Below are 12,976 nucleotides of genomic sequence, written 5' to 3' on the forward strand. Positions count from 1 at the left end.
AAAGCAAATTTAAAAGTGCTGGCTAATGCTAAACGTAAATTCTCTAAGATTATTATTCACGTCGGCACTAATGATGTTCGACTCTGCCAGTCGGAGATCACCAAAATGAATATTAAAGAGGTGTGTCAACTCGCAAGTACGATGTCAAGCACTGTAATTTGCTCTGGCCCCCTTCCTGTTCGCAGGAGTGATGAGATAGTTAGTAGATTGTGTTCACTCAATGGCTGGCTGTCTGGGTGGTGTCCGCAAAATAATATAGAATTCATAGACAATTGGAAAAGTTTTTGGGGCAAACCAGACCTGTTGAAAAAAGATGGTATTCATCCCTCCTGGGATGGTGCTGCTCTTCTCTCTAGTAATTTGGCTTATAGTCTTAGAGCTAAAACATGACAATCTGGGGCTCAGGTCAGGAAGCAGACAGACTGGCTTAACCGACCGTCTGCTAGCGGCCTCACGTCACCAAGGTCAGATAAATCCCATCACATAGAGCCTCTTTCACCTAGATATCATCATATAGAGACTGTGTCTGTTCCCCGAACTTGGAAATCCAAAAAACTTTCAAACCCATCTAAGGTTAAAAATTTAACCCTTTCGCACGTACGATCACACCCGTGTGATCAGTCTTGGCTGGTCCCTGGAGCGTACGATCACACCGGTGTGATTAGAACGGTCAGCGCATCACGTGATCAACTGCTAAATTCAAATGTGCTTTCGCGCGTTGGCTGGAGCTGAGCCAGAGATGGACGTGCTCGCGCTTGTCATATATCACAACTATTCAGTGTTTTCAACCACATAATGTTTATTTTAGGTTTCAGGCATTTAAAATCACATAAGTACTAGCAAACCAATGAATTTGAGTTTGTAAAATACACACAGATGTCTATGGAAGCGCCAATAATAATCCTTTCCATCATAATAAGACGACATGTTTTATTCATATCAGATACACAATGTGCAAGTAGCTTTACATTTTACCCTATTCTTCTCCCAGTTAACCTGCCACTTACTTTCATGTATTTCGTGAGAAGAGGAGGAATTGACGTGTTGTAAATCCAGCACAAACTAACATGGCGCCGCCCATCGCGCATACAGCTCAACTAACGCGATCGTTATAAAAGTGTTTAAACAACCAAACACATCCATATGCACATATTTGACAATCGGAATATCTGTGTTATATTTTAATATCTAAAAATATCTAACATATTTTTGAATATTTTGAATCAAAAAGAGAAAATTGCATAAAAGCAGATCATCATTCATTCAGCGCTGTGTTGTGTTTGCGCTGTGTCACGTGACAAGCAATGACGCGTCCCCATGGAAACGATAAAGTGACAGGTTCTAAATAACGGTCGCCTTGAAAAACTCACGCTGGGGGGTCAGTTAGAATATTTTAAACTTACGTGTGAAAGGGTTAATTGATGTTCAACAAATTAAAAACGGATATAATACGGATGAACAAATGATAAAGCTTGGGTTGCTGAATATTTGATCTCTTACTTCAAAAGCGCTAATAGTTAATGATATGATTACACATTATAACCTAGATGTGCTGTGTTTGACAGAAACCTGGCTAAAACCAAACGATTACATTGCTTTAAATGAGTCAACCCCACAAGATTACGGTTATAAACATGAACCTCGTCTGAAATGCAAAGGAGGTGTTGCTGTAATTTATAGAAATATTTTCAAAACCACTAAGAAATCTAGTTGTAAATATAATTCTTTTGAAGTGTTGGTGCTTAATGTAAAAATATCTAGTGTAAACGATAAATCACGTTTGAAAATTCTACTGGCTACTGTATACAGGCCACCAGGGCACCATACAGACTTTATCAAATAATTTGCGGACTTTCTATCAGAATTAGTATTGGCTGCAGATAAAGTACTAATTGTTGGTGATTTTAATATACACATAGATAATGAAAAAGATGCATTGGGATTGGCATTTAAAGACATTATAAACTCAATTGGAGTTAGACAACACGTGTCAGTACCTACTCATTCCCGTAATCATACTCTAGATCTAATACTACTATCACATGGAATAGATGTTGATGCCGTTGAAATACTGCAGCAGAGCGATGACATCTCAGATCATTATCTAGTCTCATGTAAATTACATTTAGCCAAGGCTGCAAAGCCGACTCAGGCCCAGTTTCACAGACATGGCTTAAGCCTAGTCCCAGGCTAAACTGCCCACTTGAGCTGTCTTAACTCAAAGCGACTTGCACAGATATATATTAAAATAGTCAAAGATTTAGCCTGTTCTGGATTAAACAAAGCCGATTGCAAGATGAAGGATTATAGCTAGTCTATGACTAAATTGAATCTTAAATTAATCCTTCAAAGAGGCAGGTTTAAATGAGGATGAAAGACATAAAAGAGCGACAACAAAAAGACAGTATCAATATCTTTTAGAAAATGTAGAGGATCGAGGTGATAGCATGAATGCAAGTTTTTCAGTAAGTGAATTAAAAAAGGCTATAAGCATGGCGAAGATAACAGCTACAGGAAAAGATAGAATAAGTTATGCAATGTTTAAATATCTTAGTAACGAGGCTCTTAATATGGTGTTGAAGTTGTTTAATAAGGTGTGGGAACAAAGGAAAATTCCAAAGAGCTGGAAGATGGCTGTGATTATTCCAATTAGAAAGCCAGGGAAAGATCCTACTGTGGCTTCAAATTATAGGCCAATTGCTTTGTCATCCCACCTAGGTAAGGTAATGGAAAGAATGATTGTGGACAGAATTACCTTTTATGTTGAGTCTCGGAATCTGATAACACCGTTCCAAAGCGGCTTTAGGAAAGGAAGGTCAATTATGGACCCAGTTATTAAATTGGAGAGTGATATAAGGAAGGCCCAAGGGTGTAAAGAAGTAGTTGCTGCTATATTTTTTGATGTGGAAAAAGCGTATGATATGCTTTGGAGGGATGGTGTGTTAATTAAAATCTGAAGGCTTGGAATAGAGGGGAAAATGTATTACTGGATTAAGGACTTTTTAAGCAATAGACAAATTCAAGTGAGGATAAACAATAGCTTCTCTGATTGCGTATTTGTGGAAAATGGTGTACCCCAAGGAAGTGTTATTTCACCTATTCTGTTTTCTATTATGATAAATGATATATATGATACACTTGATTATAGTATAGACAAATCATTGTTTGCAGATGACGGCGCTCTCTGGAAAAGAGGTAAAAATGTTCAATTCATTGTTAAAAAATTGCAAAAAGCTATTGACTCTGTTGAAGAATGGGCTGGGAAATGGGGATTCAGGTTCTCTGTTGAGAAAACCAAGGTAGTGTTTTTCTCTTTTAAAAAATTGAAAAAAGATTTAAATTGCAATTGTATGGTAGAGACTTAGAAAGAGTAAATTGTATAAGATTTTTAGGTATGCATTTTGATTCTAAGCTTACCTGGCATAATCATATTGAAAAGGTAGTTGATGTTGAAGATTTTATTATTTAAAAGATCAGTAATTTAGTTACATATTAAGACACTATTATTTATTTCCTTTGTGAGTGTGTGACTTTGGATGTACTTTTAGGGGCTTGAAGAAAGGTCAAGCTGCTGGTGCAGCAGATAATTCTATTTGAGTGTGTCACATGGTGTGAAACTTCAGCCCAAAAATATCTATAGGAGGTATTACCATTTTTGGAAGTGATGTGGGTATATATGTGAAGCTGACCACATGTCTGGAGCGACTTTTTCTGCAGAAGGGCGCTCGGCTTTGTTTGTGAATAAAGTCTAACTTTTCTGGCATCAAAGATCTCTGAGAAGTCATTTCCCAAGGAAGATTGAAACCACAACATTTGGCGCCCAACGTGAAGGCTCCGTTAGAAGCTGGTGGCAAAGCCGCGACGGGCTCGACTGGACGAGCGACACAAACTAAAAGTGGCCACAGGTAAGCAGTTTTTGCTTATAAGTTTGTGTGGTTCGCCCAGATATTTGCTCGTTACGGTGAGACATTTAAAAAAAGCTTCTTCAAATTCAAAGAACTAAGAAAATGTTTTGAAAAAAAAAAAAAAAGGTCTTTGATTCCAGAAATGATTGCATGCATTGTGATTTCTAATATCAAGGGCTTGAGGATATCAAGAAATTTGAAATAAAGCGGGGGAGCTCCCGGTAATACTTGCCAGTTCTTATGCAATCCTGTTTGGATTGTATGGGCACTGGTACTATTAATTTTGCGCTAAGGTTTTGTCGTACGTACGCAAGGATTTGTATTTACTGATAAGGATATCAGTGGCTGATAAGGATATCAGTTGATTTATCTGTGTTTTTGTGAATCAAGAGGGCCTTGATGGATGATTACGCAAAAAGCATGTACACAGAGGATTTATAAGGATAAAAGTTAAGTTTATTTTGGACTTGTCAAGTGGGCCTTGAAGGATGACAAGTGTACTGATAAGATATCAGTTAATGATCTGTGTTTTTCTTGTAAGTGGGCATTGAATGATACAAGAATAGCATGTACACAGAAGAAGTTAGGTCTTATTTCACTCTGTTGTGTTGAGGAAGTGAATCGCAGAGGTTTAGGAAAATATTTTAAGAGTTTAAGAGTTTTTAAAGTATATTGGTTTTACTGTTTTAAGGAAGCTGACAGGGAGTGGAGTAAATATTTGTGTGAGTGGGCTCTGGGTGCTTGCGGTTAAAAATAAGCTCTGTTTCTTGTGGATTTTGACCCTTTGCTGACCTACACAGACTGTGGTCTGGTGGTGGGGGGTTAACTGTCCACTCGAGGAGAGATAAAGGAATGAGAGTATGAGTCCGGGGATAAGCAGCAATAAGCCCCAGGAACAAGAGTGAAAGAATAAAAATTGTCCCAATTCAATAAAGGACTTTTGTGAGTGATGTGAATGGGAAACTACTGTGAATGTGAGAGAAACTAATTTAGAAAACTAGATTTGCTAAATAGATTCATACAATAAAGTATTTGAGACATCCTGATGAGTGGTGCTAAATAATTGTTTAATCTGTTTATGCAAAGTATAATAGATAATTACTATCATTTAAATAAAAAAGTGGCTGTTATTAATGATTAACAGTAGTTGAGTAAGGAGCAATTAAAAAGAAATAGAGAAAAGTTAAATCTGAGGAAACATTCAAATGAAAGTGTTAGGAAAACATAAAGAAAGTTAAATAATCCAAAAGTAATTGCTTCCTAAGAATATACTTAATATTAGACTTAAAATTAGAGGAGAATTATGGCTACTCCAGTGGAGATGCTAGGGTTAAAATACCCATTGTGTAAGGAATTAATTGATAAAATGTCGAGTAAATGGCAAAAAAGAACTCAAAATATGATGACAAAATGGCCAAAGGAAGGGACATTTGATGTAACAGTGTGCGAAGAAATGGAAACTTTGGTAAAAAATTATAAGTTAGAGAATAAGAGCCTAAAGAGAAAGACTAGAGAAGCTAAACGAGAAAAAGAACGTGAAGTGCTGGCATTGTTTAAACAAGAGGGTGAAGAAATGTTGAAAAGTATAAAGCAGGCAAGGAAAATAATAAAAGAGATAGACAAAGAAACAAAAAGAAAAGAGGACATCTTTGCCAAACCACCTTCAAAAATACTAGAAGGTCAGTTTCCAATGTTGAAGGGACTAGTAGAAGTTATAGGAGAAATGAAAATGGAGGGACATGTGGAATTAGAAAAACAAAAACAAACAGGACCAGATGTAAGACAAAAAATGCCTCAAAATAAAACGTCCAAAAAGAGCTTGCCCTTAGATTGCTATAAACAAGCACGAGCAGCATTAGAAAAAATAAAAACACAATATGAGGGACACCAAGTAGAAAAAGAAGAAGAGGAAATTGAAATAGAGACACAAATAATTGATGAAGAAATAGATAAGAAAATTAAAGAAACGGAGCAATTAATAAAAGATACAGACAAATTAGTCAGAAATAGGAGTAGACTAGTGGACAGGTTAGATATAGAAAGTGAACAGGAGTTATCATTTGACGAGGAAAGGTGGTCACAAGGAAGAGATAAAGGAAGGCTTAGATCTCTGCCGAAACAACTCCCAATTCTAATTAAGGGTACAGAGGGTCAATATGTGCCCTGGGCCTCACAGGACCTTGAAGGGTTAGTCACTCGCCTCCCAAACATTCATGAGGGAGCTGGAAAGTGGATTAGGGTGTTTGAAGAAGAAACAATGGGCAAATTGTTATCTGTGGGTGACATTAAAGCACTTCTGGCAAAAATCATAGGTGGATCAAAAATGGAAGAAATCCTCCAAGAATCTGACTTAGACAGAGCTGTTGACTCGTATTACATGGATGGGACTGTTTTTGATGCATTCCGTCCAACAGTATGGCAGGCACTGCGTGAGGAGTATCCAACCAGAATAGACCCTAAAGCATTAAAAGGGGAACAACTGGGAGATACAGAAAGCCCAATCACATATGTACAGAGACAATTAAAAAGATGGAAGCAAGAGACTGAAGGGGATCCTGAAGGAGACCCATTAATGGCTACATTGTTTCGAAATGCTGTGGTAGATGCTATGCCACAAACAGTAAAGAGCAAGCTGGAAGATGTGGTTGGTTTAAACTCCAAAACACACAAAGAGTTTTGTGATCATGTGACACATGCTGTAGAACAATACAGAAAAAATGAACAGAAATTAAAAATTCAAGAAAAAGATCTGCAGAGAAAGCTAACTCAGCTACAGCTTGAACAGCTGACAAACAATCATAAGAAAAAGTTTCAAGCTGTTGTAAAAGGAGAAGAGTCAGAACAAATGACAGTAATGGCTCCTATGAATGCACCACAGTCAGCAATGCAGCTACCCCCACCTGTAGCAATACCTCCAAATGCACACCAGATCCCTGCACCCACTGTCAATGTCTATGCTCCACAGCAGCAGCCAATGAGATGGACAACATATCCACCACAAGGGACACAAAGAGGCAAAGGCAAGCCTGTTAATACCCCTTTAAGCGTATGCTGGGGGTGTGGACAACCTGGACACAATAAAGTAATTTGCCCCATCAATCCGTGGTCACAGTCACCGAGGAATGGGAGGGGGAAGAGTTGGCAACGCCCTTTTCGGGGTCCGTGTCAAGGCCCAGTAAACCCTTGGGGAGGTCCAAATCAGGGATATTAGGGATGCCCAGAGAATCCTATGGGAGATAATCAGCTACCAATTTTGACAAATAATGCTGATCAAGAACCAATGTTAAAGATTAAAATAGAAGGTAAAACTACACCCATGTTAGTAGATACCGGAGCGGTTTATACCGCATCAAATTATGCCTCACATCTCCCTTTGTCTGGAAAATTTGCAAAGACAATAGGATTCTCGGGACAAATGCAACTAATTCCTATGACTACTCCAGTTTGCCTACAAACTAAAAATAAAAGTGTGACACTACCTGTCCTCGTATCAAATCAGACTCCTGTTAATTTGTTAGGAAGAGATGCATTATGTAAATTAGGGCTTCAAATTTGGTGTTCTCCAGAAGGAGTGTATATAGACCAACAAGGAATAAAAACTCAAATGATGATCTCTGAACCAAAAGCAAATGTATACTGGATAGGACAAATAGAAAATGAGGTAAGACAAATAATTGATACATGGGGAAAGTTCATTGAAGCACAGATTTTTGAGGCACAGTTACCAAAATCTGAATTTCATTGTACTATGATATATGACCCTGAGAGAGATGAGAAAATAGAAAAACTATGGCAAGAAGAAACAGAAAACCAAAAAGTTGAACTAGATGTGAAAGACATCATAATAAGTAAACAGGGAGCAGCAATGGCTATAATACAAAATGAATTCATAAAAAATTGGTTTAATGTACCAGACTCCGTGCCACATGTGTCCTTATATACAGGAAAAAATTGTGAGACAAAAGATTTAGGGCCAATGATGAAAAACGCAGAACAATGCCAGTGGGAGCCAACAATAAATCCGTTAATTTTTCATTCAGTTGACAAGAATTTTATTAAAATTTTGCATACAACGAAATTAATGGGGTTGCCTCAGGAAGTAGTCATTAATCAAAAAATGCAAAAACAAATGATAACAACCAACAAATCAATAGAGACTATTGATGATGAACTATTTAAGGAAGTTGAGCAACAAGTACCAACTGAGTTATGGTCTCAACATGACACCGATGTGGGATTGGTTAAATCAGCTAGTCCAATAACAATACAACTCAAGCCAGGTGTACGCCTACCTCGTAAATCGCAGTACCCTTTAAAGCCTGAAGCAGAAGCAGGCATAAAGGATACAATTGAAGGTCTGGTAAAAGCAGGAGTGTTAATAGAAACAAAAAGTTACTGTAACACTCCAATTTTACCTGTAATTAAAGCAAATAAATCTAAATGGCGCCTGGTACATGACTTACGAGCAATTAATGAGATTGCAGAAGATTGGCCAGCTGATGTTCCAAACCCACATACGCTGTTAACAAATGTACCACCTGATGCTAAATATTTCACAGTAATTGATTTATGTAATGCCTTCTTCAGCATACCTGTGGAAGAAAAAAGTAGATATTTATTTGCATTCTCATATGCTGATAAACAATATACTTACCACATAAGTGGTTCTTACCATTTTAAGAATGCCACAGGGATTTAAACATTCTCCACACATATTCAATCAAGTTCTTAAAGCTGATTTGGAAGACCTTATGATAAACAGCACTTTATTACAATATGTAGATGATTTGATGATTTGTTCAACAACAAGAGAACAGTGTCACAAAGACTCTATAAAAGTACTTGCAAAATTAGCAGAAGGAGGTCACAAGGCATCAAAAAATAAACTACAGTATTGCCAGCCACAGGTTGAATATTTAGGAAGAATGGTTTCATATGGTACGAAGGCCATAGCTCCAAATCATTTGGAGGGCATAAGTAAAGCACCATTGCCACAAACAGTAAAACAAATGATGACTTTTCTAGGAATGACTGGCTACAGTGCAGATTGGATAGAAGAGTATGCAATAAAAACAGCTCCACTGAGAGAAATCATGAAACAGGCAGGACTACACAATTTAGGTAATTCATTGAAATGGAATACAAATGCAATGATAGCATTTGAATCCATGAAAAAAGAGTTACAGAGGGCACCTGTCCTCGGAAATCCGGATTATACTAAACAGTTTTATTTATATGTTGCAAATAGAACTGATGGATATGCATCAGCTATTCTGATGCAAGAGACTTGCAGTGGCAGGAAGAAACAGCCCATAGCTTATTATAGCACCAAGCTGGACAATGTAGCTCAAGGCTACCCACCATGCTACCAACAAGGCCTTGCAGCAGTATACTATGCATATGAAAAAGCATCTACAATAACTATGGGATACCCAGTAACTATTTATACACACCATAAGACTGTGGAATTAATAGAACAAGGTAAATTTGTGTTAACTCAAGCTCGTATTTTGGCATATTCATCATTGCTTACGTACCCAGATGTTACCATTAAACGATGTGATACAGTAAATCCAGCAGAGTTAATTCCTTTGGATTACGAAGGTGAGCAACATGATTGTGTGGCAAATTCACTGGCCTTCACCAGACTAAGGCCAGATCTTGAATCTACACCAATACCAGAAGTAAATGTAATTTACTTTGTAGATGGTTCAAGTTTTAAAGATTATCTGGGAAATCATACAGGATATTTAGTGGTAAGAAAAGACAAGGATGAATTTGTACCAGTAATATCCCAACATTGTGTACAGCCTTGTTCTGCTCAATTAGCAGAATTAAAAGCGCTGACAACTGCGTGTCAATTAGCAAAGGGACTAACAGCAAATATTTTTACAGATTCAGCATATGCTCATGGTGTGTGTCATCTGTTTGGTGCAGTATGGAAACAGAGAGGTTTCAAAAAGAGTGATGGAACTCCCATCCACCATGCAGAACAAATAGGTCAATTAATTTCTGCTATGATGCTACCAAAACGATTGGCAGTCATCAAATGCCAGGCTCATAAAAAAGGAAATGACTTTGTCATTAAAGGTAACAACGTAGCAGACTTGGAAGCTAAAAAAGCATCAGGATGTCAAGTGGCAATATTAACTCCAGTAGTTCTTATAGAACCACAACCTCAATTGGATGATATTGTTAGAATTCAGAAAGAAGCAGGCCCTTATGAACACTCTATGTGGTATCAGAGAGGGGCCAAAAAGGATGGACAAGATATTTGGCGTTCACATGAAGGACAGATTGTTGCACCAACAGCATTTTTAAATATTCTAATTGCAGATGCTCATGGTTTTGACCATTGCGCGAGAGGGGAAGTAATTAGGAAGATTAAACGGCAGGGATATTGGTCTCCATATTTGTATGCAATGGTAGACAATTTTCTGTCCACATGTGAAATTTGTGCCAAAAACAATGTTAGGAAAGGAACAGCAACACCTATAGGCCACATACCAGTACCAGAAGGGCCATTTAAACACTTAGTAATGGACTATGTGGACATGATAAAGCGAGTACAAGGCAAACGATACATGCTTGTGGTAATAGATCGATTTAGCAGATGGGTAGAGGCAATACCATCAGCAGATGAAGGGTCAGGAACAGTGATCAAATTCTTGACAAGAGAAGTAATGCCTAGATTTGGAATACCATCAGAAATAAGTTCTGATAATGGGTCAGCATTCATACAGAAGACTGTAAAACAAGTTTTACAGCAATTAAGAATAAAACAAAGACTAGAATGTGTGTATCGGCCGCAATCGCAAGGCATAGTTGAAAAGATTAATTTGACCCTCAAGGCCAAAATTAACAAAATATGTGTAAGTACTAAACTCAATTGGGTTGATGCTTTACCAATTGCACTAATGAGCTATCGCATGCAAACTAATAGGATTACACATCTAACACCGCATGAGATGCTTACGGGTCGACCCATGCCTGTGCCGTATTGCAGAGGTCCCTATAAAGGACCTCCATTGGAACAATTGCAAATGGAATTAAGATCTTATATGAAGAAACTAACTGCAATACATAAAGCTATATATTTACAGGAATCGAGAAAGCAGCCCAGTGAGGAGACAGAGACACCTTGTCCAGTGGTTCCAGGTGATCAAGTCTATCTGAGGGTGTTCAGGAGAAAGTGGAATGAGCCTAGGAGAGAGGGTCCCTACAAAGTAGTGACAGCTACTCCAACAGCAGTCCAGGTGGAAGGAAAGACTGCCTGGTTTCATCTGAACCACTGCACACGAGTTCCAAGGCAAAGACAAGAAAGAGAAGAAATAACACGTGAAACGGAGGATCAGGACGCAAGGGTGCAGAACATTGAAAGCCCAGGACAACAAGTTGTTGAGCAAAGCAGAGAAAATCAACAAACTGAAAGGAATGAGTCTGATGATGGGCCTGATAATGACCCTCACATACTTACTGTGTCTGATACTGCAAGCTCAAGCCATAAGCATCAGCAGCCCAACTTCCTTTCAAGTTCAAACTACAGACATGACCACCCTGACTTCCCTACAATTGATTTCTCAGCCCTCAAATAGACCTAGTGACAACTCAACAATAAGCCCAACAGAACAAGAATTGATTGAAGAGAAAAAGTTATCAAAACAACGTAGAAATGTTGACAAAGAAAAGATTGAGGGAGATAGAGAAGAAGATATTTTAAGGGAAACAGCGCAAAATAATGATTGGTATAAATGGGCAACATATACAGCAAGAGAAATAGGTGCGGGCAACTGCTTAGTGTGTTCCAAATCCCCCTTGAATAAGGTAATAGTAGTTCCAAACCCACATGATTACGTACAATGTGCTGTGTTTAATAGTCACTTTTGTCATACAAATGACTATTTTAGACCTTACTGCTCAGCTGAGTGCTTAGCTCTTTCAGGGAATTCTGAATTTCATGAACAATTTAATAGAGCACATTGGGGAACCTGGTGTCAATATTGAGATGTAAATGCAAATATTAAAATAGAAAAAGGAAAGGTAGAAATACCAAAATGGTACAGTATAGACTACAGCCAAGGATATGAGTGCTTTAATAAGTCTACAGGAACTCATGATTTAGGAGAATTTGAAGGAAAGTGCGATACTATATGGAACCTAGATAAAACTAATGCTTGGAATTCAAATATACCGGTAAGAATTCCAGAACGTCAAGCGCTAGGAACAAGAAAAGGAAAAAAGATAAAGCCAAATGAAGAATGTAAAAATCAGACTATAGCATTACCATCAATAGAGCTGTATGAAGATCAAACTATGGTTGTAGCAGATTTCTTTTGGGCTTGCGGGAAAAAACAGCTCCTAGCCTCTTTGCCATTAAAATGGAAAGGAATATGCGCTAGAGTAAGACTAATTCAAGAAATTACTATTGCACAGATGGAACCAGAACACGTAATAAAAGGAGACAAAAACAGAAGTAAGAGAGCCTATCAACCCGATCCTAATGTAGACTTAGATTCAATAGGTCAACCTAGAGGAATACCTAATGAGTTTAAAGCTAGAGATGAAATTAAATCAGGGTTTGAATCCATATTCATATGGATCACGCAAAACAAAAATGTCGAATGGATCAATTATATTTACTATAATCAGCAGAGATTTATTAATTACGCATTGATGATGCATTATCTGCATTAGGAGAACAATTACATGAAACAAGTAAAATGACATGGCAAAATAGACAAGCACTTGATTGGCTATTGGCAGACAAAGGAGGTGTATGTGTTATGTTTGGAGATCAGTGCTGTACTTTTATACCAAATAATACCGCTCCAGAAGGAAAATTTACTGAAGCTATGCTTAAGATAAAAGGCTTAAGAGCAGAAGTTAAAGCAAATGCCGGAAGAGATGGGGGAATGTGGGACTGGTTTGATTTAAACTTTGGAGCATTGGGGGCATGGTTTGCAAAATTAGGAATGTTTTTAGGAGTTGCAATATTAATAGGAGGATTATTATTCTGTTGCGTACTTCCCATATTAAGATCACTAGTTGTCAAAACCACGGTTAAGCAAATG

The sequence above is a fragment of the Phoxinus phoxinus genome (genome assembly GCF_949152265.1).
Source record: "Phoxinus phoxinus genome assembly, chromosome: 8".
NCBI classification, from domain to species: Eukaryota; Metazoa; Chordata; class Actinopteri; order Cypriniformes; family Leuciscidae; genus Phoxinus; species Phoxinus phoxinus.